Genomic DNA, 18460 nt, shown 5'->3' on the forward strand with positions numbered 1-18460 from the left:
AACTTCATTTCTTTTTAGCGCATACACCCACCCCCCCACCCCCACTGCACACTTGCCTTGGGGTAGCTGTGTTAGGGTCAAAGTGTTGTTCTCTCTCAATGACTCCATCTCGTTGTCCATAGATTTCATCCACTTGTCAGCATTGAGGGAACTCCTTGCCTCTTTAAATGTCTGTGGGACACCACACGCCAGTCTATAACAGTAGTCAATGTTAGTGAACACCTGGTCATCGTCAATAGCACTAGTCACATAACCATTAAAGTAACTGGGCTTCTTTTTGGTTCTAGTTGATCGTCTCACATTGTCTGCACTGCTTGGCTGTGTCACACGGTCAGATACGGGGCTGCCCATTTCCAAGGTGTACAAAGGTGTACAAGACAGTGGTGAGACCAGCGATGATGTATGGACTAGAAACTGTAGAAGAAGAAGAAGAAGAAGAAGAAGAAGAAGAAGAAGAAGAAGAAGAAGAAGAAGAAGAAGAAGAAGAAGAAGAAGAAGAAGAAGAAGAAGAAGAAGTTAGAAAGAGAGGTTGGGGGGGAAGCAAACCTTCTCCACGGCTCTAAACTCGTTCGTCGCCGCTACTCGGGGAACACCGGATGGCTTTCTCCCTCCGCTTCGTTACATTTTATGTCCGCTAGATGGCGGCATCCGACTGTGCACAGCGCTTGGAGCTCCAGCAGGTGATCTAGCTGCTGTGTATGAGAGGAATAAACGAGTGGGGCCGTGAGTGCAATAAATCCCCCTCCACTTCTTACATGGATGTTATCACCCTGTTACTGTATTTTAACGATACCGCTGTTTTTTCGACCTCAATGTTAAGCCGATTTTTAAACATTAAAAAACCAGATTGCTCGATTCAGTGACACCGAGGCCGTGAGTGGAGGACTTATGGAGTCGACTCCTTCGCTTATTCATATGTGCATGTCTGGTGCTCCCGGAGCTTCACGCCGACGTCACGGGGATCCGTGTCCGAAGAAGGTGCACCTTGGCCGGTCTGCGGGATCCTGTTGACCGGAAGCTGAAACTGGCCCTTGGAAATAAAACGGAAAATAATTGAGAGCATATTTCTCAGTTAACAACGCCCCCACTTGCTCTCATATTATTGGTATATTTGCCCATTTACATCAAAATAAAATACTCATGACCCAAACAACAACTTTGAAAAATTCAACAACTTAAACTGTGATGCAGGCTTTGTCATAACATGTGCCGGCATCTCTTGTGTTGGAAAATACTGTAGGGCTACCTTTCCACATATTTTCTTTGTGACATCTTAACACACTCTTCTGACTGACATATTTTCTGGGTATTGATTTTGATCACTTTGCCCATGTCCTTCATTTTAAATCTAGCTGTAAGCATGATTTTCACCTCTTTCATTACTTCCTCATCACTCGCAGCTATGATTAAATCATCTACCCATATTATGATGATGACTTTGTTATTTTGGTTTTCTTTGACATAGACACAATGATCTGCTTCATTCTGAATAAAGTCATTGTCAATCAAGTAAGAATGGAGCATCAGATTCCAATGACGACCGGCTTGTTCAGGGACGTATAGTGACTTTTTAAGTTTACACACCAGCTTCTGTTTTTTATTTGTCACTTCATACCCTTCTGGTTGTTCTACACAGAGCTCACAATCTATGGGTGCATGAAGATAGGCTGTCTTTACATCCATTTGGTGTAAGAACAAATTTTCCGGAACTGATTTCTGCATAAACACCCTCACACTTGTCATATTTGCTGTTGGAGAAAATGTTTCCTCGAAATCCGTGCCATACTTTTGACTGTAGCCCTTAGCAACATAACGAGCTTTATATTTGTTTGTGCCATCTTCATTTCTTTTTAGCGCTTACGCCCCCCACCCCCCACCCCCACCCCCACTGCACACTTGCCTTGGGGTAGCTGTGTTAGGGTAAAAGTGTTCTTCTCTCTCAATGACTCCATCTCTTCGTCCATAGATTTCATCCACTTGTCAGCATTAAGTGAACTCCTTGCCTCTTTAAATGTCTGTGGGACACCACACGCCAGTCTATAACAGTAGTCAATGTTAGTGAACACTTGGTCATCGTCAATAGCACTAGTCACATAACTATTAAAGTAACTGGGCTTCTTTTTGGTTCTAGTTGATCGTCTCACATTGTCTGCACTGCTTGGCTTTGTCACACGGTCAGATACGGGGTTGCCCATTACCAAGGTGTACAAAGGTGTACAAGACAGTGGTCAGACCAGCGATGATGTATGGACTAGAAACTGTTACAATGACAAAAAGACAGCAGGCAGAACTAGAGGTTGCAGATATGAAGATGTTGAGGTTCTCTTACGGAGTGACCAGGATTGATAGGATCAGGAATGAGTATCAGAGGAACAGCACATGTTCGATGTTTTGGAGAGAAGGTCAGAGAAGCCAGACTGAGATGGTTCGGTCATGTACAGAGGAGGGATAGAGAATATATTGGTAGACGGATGCTGGAATTGGAGCTGCAAGGCAAGAGGTCTCGAGGAAGACCAAAGAGAGGATTTATGGACGTGGTGAGAGAGGATATGAAGGTAGTTGGTGTGAGAGAGGAGGATACGGAGAATAGGGTTAGATGGAGAAAGTTGACTCGCTGTGGCCACACCTGACGGGAAAAGACAAAAGAAGAAGAAGAAGAAGAAGAAGAAGAAGAAGAAGAAGAAGAAGAAGAAGAAGAAGAAGAAGAAGAAGGGGAAGAAGAAGAAGAAGAAGAAGAAGAAGAAGTAAGAAAGAGAGGTTGGGGGGGAAGCAAACCTTCTCCACGGCTCTAAACTCGTTCGTCGCCGCTACTCGGGGAACACCGGATGGCTTTCTCCCTCCGCTTCCTTACATTTTATGTCCGCTAGATGGCGGCATCCGACTGTGCACAGCGCTTGGAGCTCCAGCAGGTGATCTGGCCGCTGTGTATGAGAGGAATAAACGAGTGGGGCCGTGAGTGCAATAAATCCCCCTCCACTTCTTACATGGATGTTATCACCCTGTTACTGTATTTTAACGATACCGCTGTGTTTTCCACCTCAATGTTAAGCCGATTTTTAAACATTAAAAACCAAATTGCTCGATTCAGTGACACCGAGGCCGTGAGTGGAGGACTTATGGAGTTGACTCCTTCGCTTATTCATATGTGCATGTCTGGTGCTCCCGGAGCTTCACGCCGACGTCACGGGGATCCGTGTCCGAAGAAGGTGCACCTTGGCCGGTCTGCGGGATCCTGTTGACCGGAAGCTGAGACTGGCCCTTGGAAATAAAACGGAAAATAATTGAGAGCATATTTCTCAGTTAACAACGCCCCCACTTGCTCTCATATTATTGGTATCTTTGCCCATTTACATCAAAATAAAATACTCATGACCCAAACAACAAACAACAACTTTGAAAAATTCAACAACTTAAACTGTGATGCAGGCTTTGTCATAACATCTGCCGGCATCTCTTGTGTTGGACAATACTGTAGGGCTACCTTTCCACATATTTTCTTTGTGACATCTTAACACACTCTTCTGACTGACATATTTTCTGGGTATTGATTTTGATCACTTTGCCCATGTCCTTCATTTTAAATCTAGCTGTAAGCATGATTTTCACCTCTTTCATTACTTCCTCATCACTCGCAGCTATGATTAAATCATCTACCCATATTATGATGATGACCTTGTCATTTTGGTTTTCTTTGACATAGACACAATGATCTGCTTCATTCTGAATAAAGTCATTGTCAATCAAGTAAGAATGGAGCATCAGATCCCAATGACGACCGGCTTGTTCAGGGACGTATAGTGACTTTTTAAGTTTACACACCAGCTTCTGTTTTTTATTTGTCACTTCATACCCTTCTGGTTGTTCTACACAGAGCTCACAATCTATGGGTGCATGAAGATAGGCTGTCTTTACATCCATTTGGTGTAAGAACAAATTTTCCGGAACTGATTTCTGCATAAACACCCTCACACTTGTCATATTTGCTGTTGGAGAAAATGTTTCCTCGAAATCCGTGCCATACTTTTGACTGTAGCCCTTAGCAACATAACGAGCTTTATATTTGTTTGTGCCATCTTCATTTCTTTTTAGCGCATACGCCCCCCACCCCCCACCCCCACCCCCACTGCACACTTGCCTTGGGGTAGCTGTGTTAGGGTAAAAGTGTTCTTCTCTCTCAATTACTCCATCTCTTCGTCCATAGATTTCATCCACTTGTCAGCATTGAGGGAACTCCTTGCCTCTTTAAATGTCTAACTGATCATCATCATCATCATCATCATCATCATCATCATCATCATCATCATCATCATCATCATCATCATCCTGGTCTGAGCTCATCTCTGTCTGGGTTTGTTGCTCTGGAGATGGGTTCGACACAAATTTTAGCAGTCTGTTTTAGTACTCTTTCACTATTTGGATAATATACAAAATAAGCTGGACTATTTTTGTCATATCCAATGAAAACTCCCTTCTCACCTCTTGAGTCAAGTTTCTTTTTGTTGTGCTTGTATGCATAGCACACAGCACCAAACTTTTGCATTTGTGACACATTTGGTTTCTTTCCCGTCGAGCCGAAACGCCCCCCCCCCCCCCCCCCCCCACCACCACCACCACCACACACACATTAGCTCCTCCATTCATTCACATGTACACGCCGGCTGCTCCGGGAGCTCCACGCCGACGTTTCGGTGATCGATGTCCGCAGAAGGTGCACCATTGCCGGCCTGCGGTATCCTGTAGACCCCCCCCCCTCCATACACACATGCAATACGCCTTGAAACGCATCGCTCGCACCGACGCGGGGAATCCTTTACCCTACTTCCACAGCAACGGCGAGAATCACATTGCGTCGGCCGCCGTGAGGAAGAGGGGGGGGGGGCATTAAGGGGGGGAGAGAGAGAGACATGGAGATTTTCTCAGCCTCTCATTCTTTTTTTTTTTTTTTTTAATTGAACATAAATAGTACACACAAATATACAAATGTACAAATAAACATGGCAAGGTAGAACTGAATGTCAATGAAACAACCAGGCATGAGGAAGCAAAGGACATAAGGACTGTTGAGATAGGTGATCTCATTAGTTTTATTTGAGTTTACATTCTAGTATACATATGTTTTATTTGTATCTACTCTCAGGAAATGTATGGCACTTTATGACAAGGTTTGGGACTTGTTTTAGTTTTTCGCGACTGTTCAGCTAACTTGACGTTAACTTCTACGTCAGTGTTCTTTTTTTGGTATAGCGGTGCTGGCGGGAATTTTTCCCTCACTCTGTACTGTACATGTCCCATGGCTAACCGATGTTGATTCCCGGAGCTGTGAAGAAGAAAATAAAAGACGATTCAAACAAGGCAAACTTGTGAATTCCTTCCGAAACATGGAAAACGAAGAAGCTGCAAACTTAAACGCAACAGGTTATGGGCCCAGGCAACGAACAAAAGGAGGAAGATGGCAACGTTTGGTTTTCGATGGAGACGAAAACAACTACGAGCTTTGGGAAGTAAAGTTTCTGGGACACATGCGACTCGAAGGTTTGAAAGAGACAATACTTTCAACTGTTGAGCCCGACCCAGATAAAAATGCAGAATGCTACGCTGAGCTTATCCAGTTCCTCGATGATAAAAGTCTATCATTGGTAATGAGGGAAGCCGCAGATGACGGTCGAAAAGCTTTGAAAATATTACGGGATCATTACGCCAGCCAGGGTAAGCCCAGAATTATTTCCCTGTACAGCGAACTATGCTCACTCAAGAAGGAACCCGACGAAACAATAACAGATTACATTATCAGAGCAGAAAAGGCAGTCACCGCTCTGAGAAACACAAAACAGGTGATAAGTGATGAGCTGATGATCGCTATGGTTATGAAAGGGCTTCCAGAACCGTACAAGCCCTTCGTCATTCACGTAACTCAGAGCAGTGAAGAAATGACGTTTATTCAGTTCAAGAGTAAACTAAGAAGTTATGAAGAGACTGAAAAGTTTGACAGCAAAACCAAATCAGACAATGTAATGAAAGTGGACATGTCAACGGTGATCTGCTATGGATGTGGAAACCGTGGCCATATGGCAAAAGCTTGTCACCAAAAATCAGGGCCAAAATGGTGCAGCTATCACAGAAGCACAACCCACACCGATGAGACATGCAGAAGAAAATCCAAGCCCAAAGAAGACTCGGTCAAACAAAACACAGACATCCAAGACAAAGATAAGGAAGATGAGCAAACTTTTGTATTCAAGGTCAGTCAAAAAGTCCCTCCGGAAAATATCAGAAAAAATGGACTGTGGCGCTACATCACACATCATAACACAAGAAGACAAATTCATAAGATTTGATGAGTTTTTCAACCCAAACAAACATTACATGGAGCTAGCAGACGGGACCAGAAGAAACAAAGTGGCACTAAAAAGAGGTGATGCAGAAGTGTTACTCCAGGACATTGAAGGAAAACCTGTCCTGGTAACCTTAAGGGGAGCCTTATTCATCCCATCATATCCTCAGGACTTCATATCGGTGAAGGCAGCCACAGCTGATGGAGCCAGCGTGATATTCAAAGAAGGAGAGAACAGACTCATAACCAAAGAAGGAAAAATTTTCAGCATTGAGGAATGTGACAGACTCTACTACATAAGAACGGTAAATTATCAACAACTTTATGATGATACAGTAAATGACATGATGTCCAGAGATAGAGTAAACTTAACTTGTGATGTCAAAACATGGCATGAGATTATGGGACACTGCAATGTAAAAGATGTATTAAAATGACCAAACTTAGTCGAGGGTATGAAGATTACAGGTCAGACCAAGGTAGACTGTAACGTAGACTGTAACGTATGCACGGAGGGAAAATTCACAAATAGCAGAAACAGGCAAGCTGATGCAAAAGCTGATGCACCCCTAAAAATGGTACACACTGACTTATCAGGCCCGATTGAACCAGCTGGTCAAGAAGGGCATAAGTATGTCATTTCATTCACAGATGATTATTCAGGGGCAGTATTTGTATATTTTCTCAAATACAAGAGTGAAGCTACATTAGCAACAGAGAAGTTCCTTGCTGACAGCGCAGCGTATGGTCGTGTCAAATGTATCAGGTCAGACAACGGGACTGAATACACAGGAAATGCTTTTCAATCTCTTCTAAGGGAGAAAGGCATAAGACATGAAACATCATCCCCATACTCTCCCCATCCAAATGGGACAGCAGAAAGACAATGGAGGACCCTTTTTGAAATGGCAAGGTGTATGCTAATAGCAAAAGGATTACCAAAGGTTTTGTGGCCTTATGCTGTCCAGACCGCTGCCCATATTCGAAATAGATGTTACAATGACAGACACAAAAATACCCCATACTTCATGTTAACAGGGAGAAAGCCAAATCTTTCAAAAATGTGGATATTCGGAACTGAGTGTTATGCATACAAACATGACACTAAGAAATTGGATCCCAGATGTGAAAGAGGAATATTTGTGGGATACAGTAAGAAAAGCCCTTCATACCTGGTCTATAATCCACTTACAGAAAAAGTGTCAAAACAGAGACTGGTGAAATTGATCAAAAAGGGAAGAATTGAACAACAAACACAAACTGATGATTATGAGACAGAAATCCAGGGATATGAAGACACAGAATCTACAGATGAAACCAGTATAGATGTGTCACAAAGTGAAAATAAAACAGACAACCATATACAAAATGAGGATGAGAGTACTAACGCAGATGTGTCACATGACGAAGAAACAGCAGAAAATGTCCAAAATGAAAAAGAGACGAGGTCAGACATAAAACCCAGATATAATCAAACCAGTCGCTATCCTAGACGAAAAAGGGTCGTTCCAAGGTATTTAGAGGATTATCAGACAGACTATATTAACAATGATAAAAATCATACAACTATTGATTACTGTTACAGGACTGTGTGCGGAGTCCCACAGAATTATAGTGAAGCACTGAAGTCACCACTGGCACCCGGGTGGAATTGTGCCATGAGGGAAGAGATTGACTCGCTTAAACAGAATGACACATTTGAACTGACAACTTTACCTGAAGGGAGAAAAGTAATTGGAGGAAAATGGGTATTTGCCCTTAAAGAAAATGCTGAAGGAGGACAAATATTTAAGGCGAGATATGTAGCTAAGGGTTACAATCAAACAGAAGGCATAGACTACTATGAAACTTTTGCACCGACAGCTAACATTACATCAGTGCGGGCACTAATGCAGATAGCCGTACAAAATAACCTCATTGTCCATCAAATGGATGTTAAGACGGCATATTTACATGCTCCTATACATGAGGAGATTTTCTTGGAACAACCAGAAGGGTTTGAAATGATGTCAGAAACAGGAGAGAAACTAGTGTATAGATTAAAGAAATCTCTTTATGGCCTGAAACAATCAGGAAGAAACTGGTATGAACTCCTTAATGACCATTTAGAACAGGACAACTTTGTGAGAAATCTCTCTGACCACTGTGTGTACAGAAAACAGACGGAAAATGGTGACACAATCATTGTAATAATTTGGGTAGATGATTTAATTATTGCCGCAAGCAGCAATGATGCACTCAGCACATTTAAACAGAACATGAAATTCAAGTTCAACATGAAAGACCTGGGGAAACTATCATATTTTTTGGGCATACAATTTGAACAAAAGGGGGATGAAATCAAAATGAACCAGACAAAGTACATCCTAAAAATGCTAGAGAGATTTGGAATGTCAGAATGTAAAGCAAGATCTACTCCAAGTGAGCAAAAAATTAGAGGGCATCCCTGTAGCTGATGAAAATGAGCAAAGTGAACCTGTCGACCCCAAAGAATATCGTGAGATTGTAGGCAGTCTTATTTATGCCATGACTTGCACCAGACCTGATATCAGCTGGATAGTGAGCAAACTATCACAGAATCTGGCAATGCCAAAAGTAGAAAACTTAGTAGCTGCAAAACATGTTCTGAGGTATTTGAAGGGGACAGCTGATTATGAACTAAGTTTCAAGACAAATAAGGAGGATTTGAACCTGATAGCTTACAGTGATTCAGACTGGGCATCATCTGTAGAAGACAGACGTAGCACTACAGGCTACTGTTTCAGTTTAACAAAACAAGGCCCAGCCATTGCATGGAAGTCAAGGAAACAGCCCACAGTGGCCCTGTCAACATGTGAGGCTGAATACATCGGCCGAGCCACCACCGCACAAGAAAACATGTACCTGTCTCAACTGTTAAACGGTATGGACAACAAAATGTACAGTTGCACAACAATCTACGGAGACAATCAGGGGGCCATCGCACTGAGTAAGAATCCTGTAAACAGACAAAGGTCAAAACACATTGATGTAAAATATCATTCCATTCGTGAAGCACTCAGTGAGGGTTAAATAAATCTTATCTATTGTCCATCAGAGGACATGTTGGCAGACATCTCGACAAAACTCATGACAAAGGTAAAAATAGAAAAATTCAAAAAGTGGTTCTTTGGAAATTAAAATGTCCAAAGTTTTTTTTTGGATGTTGAGATCAAGAGGGGGTGTTGAGATAGGTGATCTCATTAGTTTTATTTGAGTTTACATTCTAGTATACATATGTTGTATTTGTATCTACTCTCAGGAAATGCATGGCACTTTATGACAAGGTTTGGGACTTGTTTTAGTTTTTCGCGACTGTTCAGCTAACTTGACGTTAACTTCTACGTCAGTGTTTTTTTTTTGGTATAGCGGTGCTGGCGGGAATTTTTCCCTCACTCTGTACTGTACATGTCCCATGGCTAACCGATGTTGATTCCCGGAGCTGTGAAGAAGAAAATAAAAGACGATTCAAACAAGGCAAACTTGTGAATTCCTTCCGAAACATGGAAAACGAAGAAGCTGCGAACTTAAACGCAACAGTTTGGTTGTGGATGCGTTTCGGCTAATGCTATTAGCACAGCTATGATGAGTTAAGGTGTGTTTGTGTGTGTGTGTGTGTGTCTGTGTGTGTGTGTGTGTGCGTGTGTGTGAGTGTGAATTTGTTTAGGTGGGGGGGGGTCGCAGACAGGGAGTACCGGGGCCTCGAGCGGATGAGCTGAGAAGCGGAGGAGCGGAGGTAATGTTTCTCCTCTCAGAGGCGGGGAAGCTTGGGGGCAGAAGAACCCCTTAGACCGGCCAATGTGAGCCTTCTCCGGACATAGATCACCCGGACGTATGACTGGAGCTCCCGCACCTCTAGGGCACACACATATGTGAATGAGTGGATGAGCTAATGTTTCTTTTGTTGTGGATACGTTTTGGCCAATGCTATTAGCACAGCTATGATGAGTTCAGGTGTGTGTGTGTGTGTGTGTGTGTGTGTGTGTGCGTGTGTATGTGTGCGTGTTTATGTGTGTGTGTGTGTGTGTGTGTGTGTGTGCGTGCGTGTGTGTGCGTGTGAATGTGTGCGTGACAGTTTGTTTAGGTGGAGGGGGTCGCGGACATGGAGTACCAGGCACTGTACCGGATGAGCTGAGGAGCGGAGGAGGGCAGAAGCCTGGACCGTGATTCGCTTATGTCCAGCGGTTCGGGGGTTCCAGGGCCAAAAGCGGTAAAGCGGAGGGACGGAGAAGCGGAGGAGGGGGGGAGAGCAGAAGCACGTCACGCAATTCGCCTGAGCTCGGAGGATCGGGAGTACCAGGGCCCATAGCGGAGGAGCAGAGGAGCTGAGAAGCGGAGGATTGGAGGAGCGGACGTTATGTTTCTCTTTTCAAAGGCGGGGAAGATTTGAGGCAGCAGGACCCCTTAGACCGGCCAATGGGAGCCTTCCCCGGACATGGATCCCCCGGACGTATGACTGGAGTTCCCGGACCTCAGGGCAAACACATGTGAATGAGTGGATGAGATAATGTTTGTGTGCTTGTGGATGTGCTAATGCTATTAGCACAGCTATGATGAGTTAAAGTCTGTGAGTGTGCGTGTTTATGTGTGTGTGTGTGTGTGTGTGTGTGTGTGTGTGTGTGTGTGTGTGTGTGTGTGTGTGTGTGTATGTGTATGTGTGCGTGACAGCTTGTTTAGGTGGAGGGGGTCGCGGACATGGAGTACCAGGGCCTGTACCGGATGAGTTGTGGAGCGGAGGAGGGCAGAAGCCCTGCCCGTGATCCGCTTATGTCCAGCGGTTTGAGGGTTCCAGGGCCCAAAGCGGAGGAGCGGAGGAGGGAAGAAGCCCGGATCGTGATTCGCTTATGTCCAGCGGTTTGGGGGTTCTGGGGTCCAAAGCGGTAAAGCGTAGGAGCGGAGGAGAGCAGAAGCACGTCACGAAATTCGCCTGAGTTCGGAGGATCGGGATTACCAGGGCCAAATACGGAGGAGCGGAGGACTTGAGAAGCGGAGGAGGGCAGAAGCCTGGACCGTGATTCGCTTATGTCCAGCGTTTCGGGGTTCCAGGGCCCAAAGCGGAAAAGCGGAGGAGCGGAGAAGCGAAGGAGGGGAGGAGAGCAGAAGGACGTCACACAATTCGCCCGAGTTCGCAGGATCGGGAGTACCAGGGCCAATAGCGGAGGAGGGGAGGAGCGGAGGAGCGGAAGAGCAGAGGAGGGCGGAAGCCCGGACCGTGATTCGCATATGTCCAGCGGTTCGGGCTTCCAGGGCGGGAGTACCAGGGCCAATAGCGGAGGAGGGGAGGAGCGGGGAAGCGGAGGAGGGGAGGAGAGCAGAAGAACGTCACGCAAGTCGCCTGAGCTCCGAGGATCGGGAGTACCAGGGCGCATAGCGGAGGAGCGGTTGAGCTGAGAAGCGGAGGTAATGTTTCTCTTTTCAAAGGCGGGGAATCTTTGAGGCAGCAGGACCCCTTAGACCGGCCAATGGGAGCCTTCTGCGGACATGGATTCCCCGGACGTATGACTGGAGTATTGTATTTTAAGAACGAACTTTATTGCAGGCAGCATGAAAGAAAAAAACACGGAACGTTCTTCTTCCTTTGTTAAGACGCAAAAACACGCAGACGTCACACACTGATTTTGCAGTAGCGCCACCTATAGGTAAAAGTACCGACCATTTACAACACTCCCACTTACTTTTACCAATAGCACCAAGTCCTGAGAAAATAATATTTCAAAGCTGTGTTCTTCCACGACAACAAAAACTGTAAACTTGTTTAACACCCCATTTTTAAGACAGTATTCCTATCACATTGGTTATACTGGAACTCTTTTTCACATTTTTTAGAAATCGCTTTGACTCGGCAGCGTTCTTCGTACACCTGTCAAGCATTTTTAAACAAAAAAGAGTCCGATCTCGCCCCTGAGATATTCAAATCTCTGTCTACCGAGTGGCTTGGTAAAGATATCCGCTTTCATATCATTTGTTGGACAATATTGCAGTTCAATTTGTCCATTCTGCACACATTCACGGATATAGTGGTAGCGAATGTCTATGTGTTTGGTCCTGGAGTGATTTACAGGATTCTTTGCAATTGCGATGGCTCCTTGGTTATCTTCAAGGATCACTGTGGACACAGACTCTACACCGAGATCACACAGTAGTCGTTTCAGCCAGATTCCTTCTTGAGCTGCTTGACTGAGTGAGATGTATTCAGCTTCTGCTGTTGAAAGTGCTACTGTTGATTGTTTCTTGCTGAGCCAGCTTACTGCTCCTCCACTCAGAAGGAAGATGTCGCCTGTTGTTGACCGGCGATCATCTTGATCTCCAGCCCGGTCAGCATCCGAGTATCCGATTAAAGCTCCGGAGTCTGACCTCTCATATTTCAGAGCAAGATTTAATGTCCCTTTCAAGTATCGAAGTATCCTCTTTACAGCAGTCAGATGTGAAGCATCTGGATTTGCATTGAACTTCGACACAGCACTCACAGCTTGAGCTATGTCCGGTCTTGTCGCCATGGCAGCATACAGCAGACTTCCAACCATTGACTGATAGGTATGCTGGTGCACTGACATACTGACACCATCACTCCTTTTTAGCCTGACGTTGGCATCTGCAGGAGTTGCCACAGGATTTGCATTATCCATTCCATACTTCCGAAGTATGGCTTCAATGTAATGCTTCTGCTGAAGAATGATACGATTCTTTTCTTTATCTTGGATGACAGAGATGCCTGGGATGTAGGACAGCTCACCCATGTCTTTCATCTTGTAGCACTCCTTGAGAGCTGCTTTGAGCTCGTCCATGCTCTCAGTGGACTCTGTAATCAGGATCAAATCATCCACGTAAACTGCTAGTATTTCAAGCTCTTGTCTTGATCTCACAAACACGCAGGGGTCTGATGTGCTCTGTTTGAATCCAATTTCCATCATGAACTCCGTAAAAGCCTTGTTCCAACAGCGAGGAGACTGTCTCAGTCCATAGATTGATTTTTTTAGTTTGCATACCAGATGTTCCTGCCCTGTTTTGATGAAGCCCTCAGGTTGCTCCATGTATATTTCTTCTTCCAGGTGTCCATTGAGGAATGCAGTTACAACATCCATCTGGTGGACATGTAGACCCTTTTGAACAGCAAAGGACAGTAATGTACGAATAGAGCTCAATCGTACCACTGGTGAAAACGTTTCATCATAGTCAGCGCCATACAACTGTGTGTAGCCCTGTGCAACGAGTCTACACTTGTATCGTTCCACTCTTCCATCACTGCGATGCTTGACTTTGAACACCCATCTGGATCCTACTGCCTTTCTGTCTCTTGGCAAGTCGACTAAGTCCCATGTCTCGTTTTCCAGCAGTGACTCATATTCCAAGTCAGCTGCCTCCTGCCAGTCTTTTGCATGAGGACTCTCCATTGCCTCTTTTAGTGAGAGTGGCTCTGTCACGCAACACATGTTTGCATAATGATCAACAGTCACTACATCAGCAAACTCATCATATCCAAATCTTATTGGAGGCTTTCTGATTCTGTCATTTTTTCTGACAGTGCTCTCAACAGTGACTTCGTCATGTTTTGTTTCACTCTCATCTATTTTCATAGTTATCTCGGTGTCTGTGCAGTGTACTTTCGGTTCCTGCTTCAAGTTAAAGTTGGATTCATCAAAGACGACATCTCGACGGATCAGAATCCTCCTCTTCTCTTCATCGTACAGGCGATAGCCTCTGGCATTGTTTGCATATCCCACGAAGCGCGGCTTCACAGTCTTTTTGTCCAGCTTCTTTCTCTCTTCATCTGGGACAAGTGCATAGGCAATACAGCCAAACACCTTCATGTGACCCACATTAGGTTTTTTCCCACACCATCTCTGGTACGGTGTCTCTCCCTTCGGGACAGAAGTAGGCAGCCTGTTCTGTATGTAAGCTGCTGTGGCAACAGCCTCTGCCCAGAACATCTTTGGTAACTTAGCATGAGACAACATGCTCCTTGCTGCTTCAACGAGTGTTCTATTTTTTCTTTCAGCAACTCCGTTTTGCTGTGGTGAGTGAGGTCCAGTCATTTCATGGTGGATGCCTTGAACCTTCAAATATTCTTGAAACTCCCTTGAGGTGTACTCACCACCATTGTCTGTTCTCAGCCTCTGGATGCTTAGTCCACACTCATTTGTGAATGTCTTCTCAAATTCCTTGAATTTACACAGCACTTGATTCTTCTGTTTCATGAAGTATACCTTGGAGCATCTTGAGTAATCGTCTGTGAAAGTCACAAAATATTTGGATCCACTTATAGATTCAGTTTGCATGGGACCACAGACATCACGATGAATTAACTGCATCTTGCGCTCGGAACGTATTTCTCCAATCGACTTGAATGGCTTTTTAGCCAGCTTGCCCTCCACACATCCTTCACAGAAGGGAACTTCTTTGTCTGCAGAGAAGTCCACTCCGTTCACCAGACCTTTTAGTTCCTTCAGCTTGGTAGTGTGACCGAGGCGCCGGTGCCACAAGATAGCAGCTACTGATGCACTGTGAGTGACTGATTCATTTCCTTTCACATCTAGCTGATATAGTCCATCAGCTCTTCGTGTTCCCATTCCTTTAAGAGTTCCATCTTTTCCACGAATGTAGCAGCAGGACCTCTTAAACTGAACCGTATTTCCCTTTTTGGTGGCAGCTCCCACTGAGAATAAATTCCCAGAAAGTTTTGGAACATACAGCACATCATACATCGTAGCATTTTTTACCTTGCTTGACTTGAAGGTCATTGTCATGTTGACATTTCCAATTCCCAGGGCATCAACCACCCTGCCGTCACCGAGCTTCACTGACTGTTCTTTTGAGAACTGCTGGTATTCCTTAAGAATTCCTTGCTCGCATGTCATGTGCTTTGATGCTCCAGAATCAATTAACCACTCAAACTGATGTGGTTTTTCTGAGCTTTCCCTTCTAGCTACAAAGGCACTTTCAGATGAACCATCCTCATCCTCACACACCACATTTTTAGCTTTGTGGATTTTCTTTTTTGATTTGTTTTTCCAGCTTGGACAGTCACGTTTAATGTGGCCTTCCTTCCCACATTTATAGCATCTCCATGTGCTTTGTCCTGCTCCCACTGCTTTGGAGCGATCCTGCAGATTGCCACACACCTGTGATGACATTGCTGCTGCACCACCTGAAGGACCACCACTGTAATCATTAGCATTCACTCGCTTTTGTTCCTCATCGATTAACGCTTGTTGAACAAATTTGAGTGTCAGGTTGTCAATCTTTGTTTCCAGTGCAGTGACAACTGTAGCGTAACTTGGTGGTAAACTTCCCAACAATGTTACAATTTGGTCTTCCTCTTCAATTACAGCTCCTATTGCTGATAACTGGTCAGTCAGTTCTTTCATTTGTTTGAGGTGCTCAGTCAAACCATCTCCTTCCTTCATTTCGCACCTGAAATATTTCTTCTTCAGAAATAGTTTATTTGCCAGCGTGTCTCTTTCAAAAATATCTTTCAGTGTAGTCCACACTTCTTTGGGAGTCTTACAGTTTGTAATCAGGTACAACAGGGATGAACTTACATTGAGCACTAACACAGAGAACGCTTTCTCTCTCTGTTTCGTGAACTCACCCTGTGCTGCTGCGTTAGCATCTGGGGCTAATGTGTCTTCCTCTGTTAGCATTCGCCACAGTCCTTTAGCCTTTAGCAGATGTTCCATTTGAAACTTCCACGTTGCCCAATTCTCCGGTCCGCTCAGCTTGTCGATAAACAGCTTGTCCTCCATTGTGAGTTCCCACAATACTGTTCACTATCACACAAAATATTCAGTGTAATCCAGCCTTTTAGAGACACTCTGGGCCCATAACTTATTGTATTTTAAGAACGAACTTTATTGCAGGCAGCATGAAAGAAAAAAACACGTAACGTTCTTCTTCCTTTGTTAAGACGCAAAAACACACAGACGTAACACACTGATATAGCAGTAGCGCCACCTATAGGTAAAAGTACCGCCCATTTACAACATGGAGCTCCCGGACCTCTGGGCACACACATGTGAATGAGTGGATGAGATCATGTTTGTGTGCTTGTGGATGTGTTTTGGCTAATGCTATTAGCACAGCTATGATGAGTTAAGGTGTGTGTAAGTGTGTTTGTGTGCGTGTGTGTATGTGTGTGTGTGTGTGTGTGTGTGTGTTTGTGACAGTTTGTTAAGGTGGAGGGGGTCGCGGACATGGAGTACCAGGGCCTGTACCGGATGAGTGGAGGAGCGGAGGAGGGCAGAAATCCTGCCCGTGATTCGCTTATGTCCAGCGGTTCAGGGGTTCCAAGCCCCAAAGCGGAAAAGCGGACGAGCGGAGAATAGCAGAAGCACGTCACGCAATTCGCCTGAGTTCGGAGGATCGGGGGTACCAGGGCCAATAGCGGAGGAGCGGTGGAGCTGAGAAACAGAGGATTGGAGGAGCGGAAGTAATGTTTCTCCTAATTTTTTTTTTCATTTTTAATTTCATTTGTCTATCTATTTATTTAATTATTTCCTTTCAATTTCTTTTTTTGTCTAGCATAATAAACTTCTTCCAGTTCTGCAAAGCAAGAGACGTGCCACACATATTATTCCTCCGTAAAAGACCCAGCCGGTATTGAGGGGTAACTCACAGATCTCCTGGCCTGGCCAAGTTCTTCGTTCACAAAAACAGAATGCAGCAATGTACCCCAAATTTTGATTTCTTCATAAACGATTTTGAATAATTAAAAAAAAAAAAAATCCTTAAAACTTATGGAAAAATCCAAAAACCAAAAAACATACAGTTTGATGTCTGAAATTCCTTGTAAACCGCAGACCAAATAACATGGTTTATTCCCCTTGCAATTTTTTTTTTCGTTTTTAATTTAATTTGTCCATCTATTTATTTAATTATACACTATTAACTTGTCCATATGTCCTTTTCTTCCTCATCCCTGGTTGTTTCATTGACATTCAGTTCTACCGTGCCACGTTTATTTGTACATTTGTATATTTGTGTGTACTATTAATGTTCAATTAAAAAAAAAAAAAAAAAAAAAAGAATGAGAGGCTGAGAAAATCTCCATGTCTCTCTCTCTCTCTCTCCCCCTTAATGCCCCCCCCCCCCCCTTCCTCCTAACGGCGGCCGAAGCGACGAGATTCTCGCCGTTGTTGTGGAAGCTTGGTAAAGGATTCCCCGCGTCGGTGCGAGCGATGCGTTTCGAGGCGTATTGCATGCGTGTATGAAGGGGGGGGGGGGGTCTACAGGACCCCGCAGAGCGGCAAAGCTGCACCTTCTCCGGACATCGATGTTGTTATCTGAGAAATATGCTCTCAGTTATTTTCGTTTTATTTTGAAGGGCCAGTCCCAACTTCTGGTCTGTCTGTTGTGTTTTTATTTGCTTGAAAATAAACTTAACTTCCTCCAGTTCTGCAAAGCAAGAGACATGTCACACATATTATTCCTCCGTAAAAGACCCAGCCGGTAACACGCAGATCTACTGGCCTGGCCAAGTTCTTCATTCACAAAAACAGAATGCAAAACTGTTCCCCAAATTTTAATTTCTTCATAAACGATTTTGAATTATAAAAAAAAAATCCTTAAAACTTATGGAAAAATCCAAAAACCAAAAAATATACAGTTTGATGTCTGAGATTCCTTGTGAACGGCCAACTTAATTACATGTTATATTCCCCTTGCAATTTTTTTTTTCGTTTTTAATTTTATTTTCTCCACCTAATTATTTAATGATTTCCCTTGAATTTTCTTTTTTTTGTCGAGCATTATGAATTTCTGGCAAAGCGTTAACACTATTAATTTCTGATTCCATACAGAACGAATGCCCTTATGTGTGTGTGTCCCCCCCCCCCCCCCCCCCCCCCGCTTTTTCCGTACGGTGGCAGACAGTGAGATCACAAGCAAATGGGTGTGATTGTAATGCAGGAACAGGGTGATAACAGCCGTGTTCGAAGTGTGTAGGGACTTGTTGTACAGGCTTTCCCCTGGTACTCCATGTAGGAGTACCAGGGGAAAGCCCTCCCCGGCCCTGGTACTCCATGAAGGAGTACCAGGGCCGTTTGCCTCCGTGAACCTGAAAGGGGCTGTTCCGGTGTTCCTGTTTGTAAATCCACTCAACAATGAGGTCAAAAG

This window comes from Fistularia commersonii, unplaced genomic scaffold (genome assembly GCF_037954325.1).
Source record: "Fistularia commersonii isolate RoL2024-O1a breed Wild unplaced genomic scaffold, RoL_Fcom_v1.0 HiC_scaffold_53, whole genome shotgun sequence".
NCBI classification, from domain to species: Eukaryota; Metazoa; Chordata; class Actinopteri; order Syngnathiformes; family Fistulariidae; genus Fistularia; species Fistularia commersonii.